A 6,622-nucleotide genomic window follows, 5' to 3' on the forward strand; every position below is an offset into this window, starting at 1 on the left:
TATTTTATTCGCATAATTGTGCCCGGTAATTTATGGTACTGGTCTAACAATAAGCCAACAAATTCTTCACATTTGTTTAATAATATAAATCATCATATTCATTTCTTCAATTTTCTTTTATGTAAGCCACTATCATAATTACCAATCAAATTATGTTCTAGTGTATGTTTTTAAAGGTATTGTTGGTCAAATATTACACGAGGGTAGTGGGTAGAAATTTGTACTATTCCTTTTAAATAAAAGTGAGTGCCTACGAATTTGAAATTTCTAAATTATAAACTTCTCTTACACTTTGTTGATATTTTAATCTACAAGAAAAAGAGAGAGAAAAAAAAAAGAAATGGTAATCTATTTCAATCGTATACCTAATTTAAATTTCAGATGGTACCCATAATAAAAGATATTTTTCAAGTATCCATTTTTGGTGCGAAAGACGAGATTTCAACGTGTCTTCTCTCTCATGGTTGATGTTGTAATTTTTACGCGTGTCTGCTTGACAGCGATAGCAGCAGAAGTAGCACCAGCCTATCTTCTCTCTGTCTGTCTGTCTATCTATCCGTCTGTCCGTTTCTATCTCTTTCATTCTCATTCTCGACTGTCCACCTCTAGAGAAGGTCATTTTGACAGAGCATTACGAGCTGTTCATGGTTCGTTACACTCGACTCAATTTCCTGCAACGGCTCTCGAGAAACGGCAACCACCAAAATGTATGAGCAATTTGCATGATTCCTCTCTCTCTCTCTCTCTCTCTCTCTCTCTCTCTCTCTCTCTCTCTCTCTCTCTTTTTCCCTTTGAACGAACACGTGTCATTTTCTGAACGAACACCTCTCTATAGCATGTTAAAAAACGTTCACGTGTAACAAACACGAGTGGAAAGCAGTCTTCTCGAGAATATTCTTCAACGATTTCTCGTCGAATGTCCAATTCTAAAAGTGCGAAAGACAAATACGAAATACGAAATAAAATCAGATAAATTTCGAAGCCCCTAGACAATACGTTTTTGGGAATCGGACTTTCAAATAAAGTTTGAAATTTCGATTTATCGAGAAGGGATCGGCAGAAAAATAAGAGGACGATCGTGTTGCATAAAAGAATGGACCTTGAGTTTGCGACGATACGCTTTTTTCTTTTCTACCCAAATCAATTCGAGTTCAATGTCATCGAAAAAAGGATTAAGACCGAATCAATAGGACGAATATAGATAAATATTCTAAGATCTACGAAATTTGTAGCAAAGTAGTAGAAGAAGAAGAAGAAGAAGAAGAAGAAGAAACTCTTGGGAGTAATTTGGAATAATCAGGATCCATTTTAAATAACTGTAAGAAAGAAAAAAGGAAGGAGAAAGAAGGAAAGAGAAAGATTGAAGAAAGATGGAAGAAGTAAAGTTGAAACTTTGGTCTCTTCTGTTAGATGGGTGAGTAAAGGTATTCAAGCACGTCCGGTTTTCCGGGAACGGCTCCGGGGAATGTAACTAGCTCCTAGTTGAAATTTAACAAAATCCGTGGAAAAGGAGATGAAGAAGATGATGAAGGAGAGATGCGAAAGAAGAAAAACAGCCAGCAGGAAAAAAGAAAAGAGAAAAAGAAAGAAAAAGAAAGAAAAAGAAAGAAAAAGAAAGAAAAAGGAAGTGTGCTTATAAAAATCCATGATAGCATATTGCATCGTTGGAAATGACGAGGACCTTGAGCTCGAGAGACACGGCAGTCATCTCCTCGGTTGGATAAATAGGATCGTTTCTATTCATCCCTCGGGATCATCCTGGGACTCTCAACGATGCCCATGGCCTCTTTACATTGTCTGCTTTTCTCGAATTATCTTCCCTCGTGTTCTATCTGACCAGATTCTCACGATCGTCGCGTATATTCTCTCTTCTCCCTTTTTTGGATATTTATTATCTCGTGTTTCCCTTTTTTTACTTTTATTTTCTTATCCGTATCAAATCTTTATCCTTTTACTCGCGCTACAAATCGATTCGTGTCACTTCATATTTTTCTTATTGTTTCTTTTTCTATCGAGTTGAGCAATAAGTTACGTTGGCATTGTCACGATAAAAATGATACCACTGGTTTTTTATTTAAATATAAACTATTTCCAATATTCTGCAATTGAACAATGTGGATGATTCGAATGAATTAATTGTCTGATTTGAATGAAAGAAGATTGAAAGGAGATAGACTCGATTAACATATTTTGCATAGAATTGTGTGCTCAAATTTCATCCTTGTTACTTGAAATTAAGTAGAAAGGTAAAGAAGTCGATATTAAGGATCCACGAGACTAAGAAGGATCCTTCTTCGGTGCTTGGCGTATTGGGATGTAAAAGATCCTTCAAAAAAGAGGGGAAGGGAGGAAAAGGGAGGTCCTTGCAGGTTTTTGATCTTACCGCGAAGCACCGACTTTGATTTCCGCCGGATGAAAGGGGCCTTCCTCTGAAGGACCGAACACGAGTGCTGCCGTTGCGATTTCTCACGTACGCTTTGACTTTCTCCCTCGTTTCCTCCCTTCCACTACCCTATCGCTCTGTCTCTCTCGAAATTTTACTTCAAAGGAAGAAGAACATGTTTCGAGACAGAGACTGGTATAGAGACTGGTATATCCCGTATGCAGTTTTATGCAACGCGTCTTGGAAAGTTCTCTTTCTTCTTCTTATTGCATTTTCCTCTTGATTCTTATTACAAGTTTAGCATTCAATTCATTCGCGATTCCTTTCAAAATTCATAAATCAAATTTAAAATGTCATTTTGGACAAAAAATCTTGTTATCCTATTTCTTCTCGTTGCTGTTCTTTCTCTTATTTGCGATAGAAAAAAACGGTTGTTTTGGTTGAAGGGAATGATCGAAATTATTCGTCGGATTTGCTTTCTATCGTCCGTAAAAATCCACTGATCCGTCTAAAACGCGTATTTTACACTCGGGATCGGTTACTGGCAAGCGAGCGTAGGAAAACGAGTGCGAACACGCGAGAATGATTTATACGAGCGACGACAGCGATCACGAAATGCGAGATACGATTCGAATCTGTATGATTGGTTGGGTATGCTTCGACAAGTGCTGAATGACACGCCGAAAGAGGACGAGGGAAATATCATCGAGGACTAACAAATAAAAAGCTCACCTTTCCATTCGAATTTCTATCACCGTTTTCTTACATTTTGTTCATCTATTCGATAATTATCATTAATTCATACGATTTTCACAAAATTCAATCCAAATATATCATCGCGTATTTTATTATTAGGATGAAGAAAAAGTTCGTGCGTTTTTAATTAATATTTTATTTGCATATAATTTGATTGACTTTTCAAAAAATTGCCCTATCTGAAAGAACACAATAAAAGCACGAACTTTTGGTTCACCCTGATATTATTAAACAATCAATTTTACAAATTCTAATTATCTAATCAAAAATTGTTGGACCCAAGTTTCATTATTATTTACCGTAAGATAGAAACGGATTGATAGGAAAAAGAACTGAAGTTAGTGAACCGTCAAGATTGACCAGCAGAAGAGGACGATGATCTCCGAAGATCTATGAAGATCTACCAAGAGAGAATCTTCTCACGGGTTGCGCGTTTCGGTCTTTCGAACATTCCCACCCGGTATAAGGTGGCACGTAAAGCCCGGACAGATAGAGCAGAGAGCTCCTCTTCTTCTCTTGTTGACTGGTCCGAAACCAGTCCTACCGCCGCCCATCCGTGACCCCAGACCCCGTCATCCGGTCGGTTGCTCACCACCGTCTTCCTTCTCTTTCTCAACCCAACTCTTTCTTTACCCAACTCTTTCTTTACCTTTCCTGATCTTTTCATTAACGAGTTCACATTTACAAAGAAAAAACATGCCCGATATCAAAAGTTACTTTTATCAAAGACCAAAGAGAGCAAGAGAGAGAAAGTACTTCTTTATCTTTTTTTTTTACATTTCCTTTCAAACGAAAGAATTGATCAAACTGAGATATTTATTCTCATCTTTAAAAAAAGAAAAACCAAACTTTTTATTCTTTTGTCATAAGAAATATCGATATCATCGTTCTCGTTATTATCAATGTCTACATATCACAAAGTCACGTTGCACAATTCGACTCAAGTGGAAGTCCGATTGTGACGTAATCGTCAAGAGAGTTGCACCGAGAGAATCACCGAGCTTGCCTGCTTGCCTGCCTGCCTGTTTCTCGAGCTGCTGTGTTGTTGTTGGTCGAACTTTCGTATTCGCGAGACGTGCTTGTTTTATTTAAACGGCCTTTCTCTCTCTCTCTCTCTCTCTCTCTCTCTCTCTCTCTCTCTCTCTCTCTCTCTCTTTCTCTTTCCATCTCGTACAAACGCACTCTTAACGAGTTTTCCGTCCTCGGAAACGTGCCATCGATTCTACCATCCAATGTGTACACACACATATTTCTCTAGTATGCATACACGTATATATATGCATGCTCACGTTTAACTGCATTACGTTGAGATAAGTTTATGAGAAAGATAGAACATGATCTAAACGACAAAAATATTTCACTAACGTTAACTACCATCATTTTTTTTTTTTACTTCTTATATTATAGCAAGAAGAAAAATATAATATCCCATGTCCTTTGGGTTGTACAGGATAAATCCTTAGCCATTTTTAAATGGAAATAACATAGCGAACAATAATATCTTCAGATAGGGATTAGCTTTCTCGAGTGTAAGTAATACTACTTGTAAGTAGTCGGCATCTGTGCTTAGTCAGACATCGAGTCTAACAAACCCTTCCACCCAACCTCCCTCTCTCCCTCTCTCGCCAAGTTGAGAAGATAAAGTCCTCGGTGTATCGATCGTCCTCCTTTCTCCACAAATTTCCCAATTTGATGAAACCAACGTGACAACACGCGTCGAAATCATTTTTAGAATGAAATTTATCTTATGCTAGCAGAAAAAAAATCAAATAAAAAGAAACGAGTTTTCTAGACCACATTCTTCTATTTCGTATGCAAATGAATGCATTCGATCGTTCGAAATCGAGCGACAAGGAGGTTAACGACAGGTGCTCGGTTGGCTATCTGGCTGCCTACCTGGTTGCCTACCTGGTTGCCTACCTGGTTGCCTGCCTACCTGGTTGTTTGCCTCTGATCAAGGACAATGCACTGGCTACTTCACGGTAGAAGCGATTGTACGTAGCGATGACCTTGCTCGTTAATACGCGACGCAGTCAGTCCTTTGACCTTGACTTTCGTACAGCCGACGACTACGTCCGGCGAGTACGTTGCCGTCGCCTTCTTTGCTCTCGCATTTCGTTTCGTCTCTCTCTTTCTTTTTTTCTTTCATTGTGGGTGGAGACACTATCGATCCCCCATCCCTGGAAAAAGTAGGAGCGAAGAATCAACTTTAACTTCGGGGAATGCACGCCCTGTCCAGTGCAATGAACTTCGCGATAACGAATTGTCTTTTTACAATGCAACTTTATGAATGATTTTTGTTCGATTATAAATAATTTGGATTTTCAATTTGGAATGATAAAATAATAGGCAATAAATTAAATAACATATTTGCATTATTTTTGAGCGAAAGAATAAGCATGCACCAATAAATGCAACACAATATTTAAAACAAATGAATCGTAACACGCAGAGAAACTACTTCAGTTTAATGAACTCGTAAAAAATAGTAGGAACAAAAGAAGAGTTTAGATGGGTTCAGAGACACCGGTGTGCGAGCGAGCAGCGGCTTTCTTTTGTGAATCAGCTGATCGATCGCGTCGCGAAGGAGAAGGAAAGGAAGGTAAGAGGGTAAGAGGGAAAGAGAAGGCCGTTGATGGGTGAAGGCAAAGTCAGGTGTGTATTTTAAGAAGCAAAGAACGAACAAGTGGAGGAGGAGGAGAAACCGTTGGTCGAACGATTCGTTGACCTTGCGGATAATTTTGAAGTTAGCGTGCAATCATCGTCGTCGTCGTCGTCCTCGTCCTCGTCGTAGTCGTCGTCGTCGTCGTCGTCTTCAGCAACAAACTATAGTAAACAAAGACGAGAAGCTTTTTTTATCCATGCAAATCATTATGGTCATTGAACTTTTTTAAATATATTATACAAGGTGAGCCAAATGTTTCAGAGTAATTTTACTCATCTATACTCGATGAAAGAATATCAAAATGGGGGAAGGAGTAAACAAAGAAAGAGATTAGTATGAATGATTCACGTACAAATTTGCGGATTGCAGATAAATCCGAATATCGCTCTAGCTGTAATCGCGAAGCGTAAGCTTCGGATTAAACTGGACTAATTAGAGAGATAATTGAAAGCGATTCAACGGAACGCGTAACACGATTGTATATATTATTCATTCACTTGGGATACGATATCGGTGTTACAGTAATTTACGTATCTTATAGATTTCGAGACTATTGATATGATATTAAATCGCAACTAAACTTCTATCGTAGTTCTAATCTCTTGAAAAGATTCAGATTAACGCAATACTCGCATACGTACACAGATTTATTAAATCTTTGGTATAATATAAATTTTAATATAAAATAGACACAATAAAAAAAAAAAAAAAAAAAAAAGAAGTAATAAAAAAGAAGTATAGTCGCGACGAAAAGTATAATTGAAAAAAATGTCTAATACTGGAGAATACTTAAAGAAAGAAAGAAAGAAAGTTAAGAA

At 37.8% G+C, this 6,622-nt stretch overlaps 1 protein-coding gene across 1 annotated transcript in view; it reads left to right on the plus strand.

The window, feature by feature from the left end:
* Nucleotides 1-6,622, plus strand: part of LOC106786268 (serine/threonine-protein kinase NLK2) — a 70,387-nt gene that overhangs the window by 50,061 nt on the left and 13,704 nt on the right.

The sequence above is a fragment of the Polistes canadensis genome, unplaced genomic scaffold, assembly GCF_001313835.1.
Source record: "Polistes canadensis isolate GaletaPanama2010 unplaced genomic scaffold, ASM131383v1 scaffold_70, whole genome shotgun sequence".
NCBI lineage: Eukaryota > Metazoa > Arthropoda > Insecta > Hymenoptera > Vespidae > Polistes > Polistes canadensis.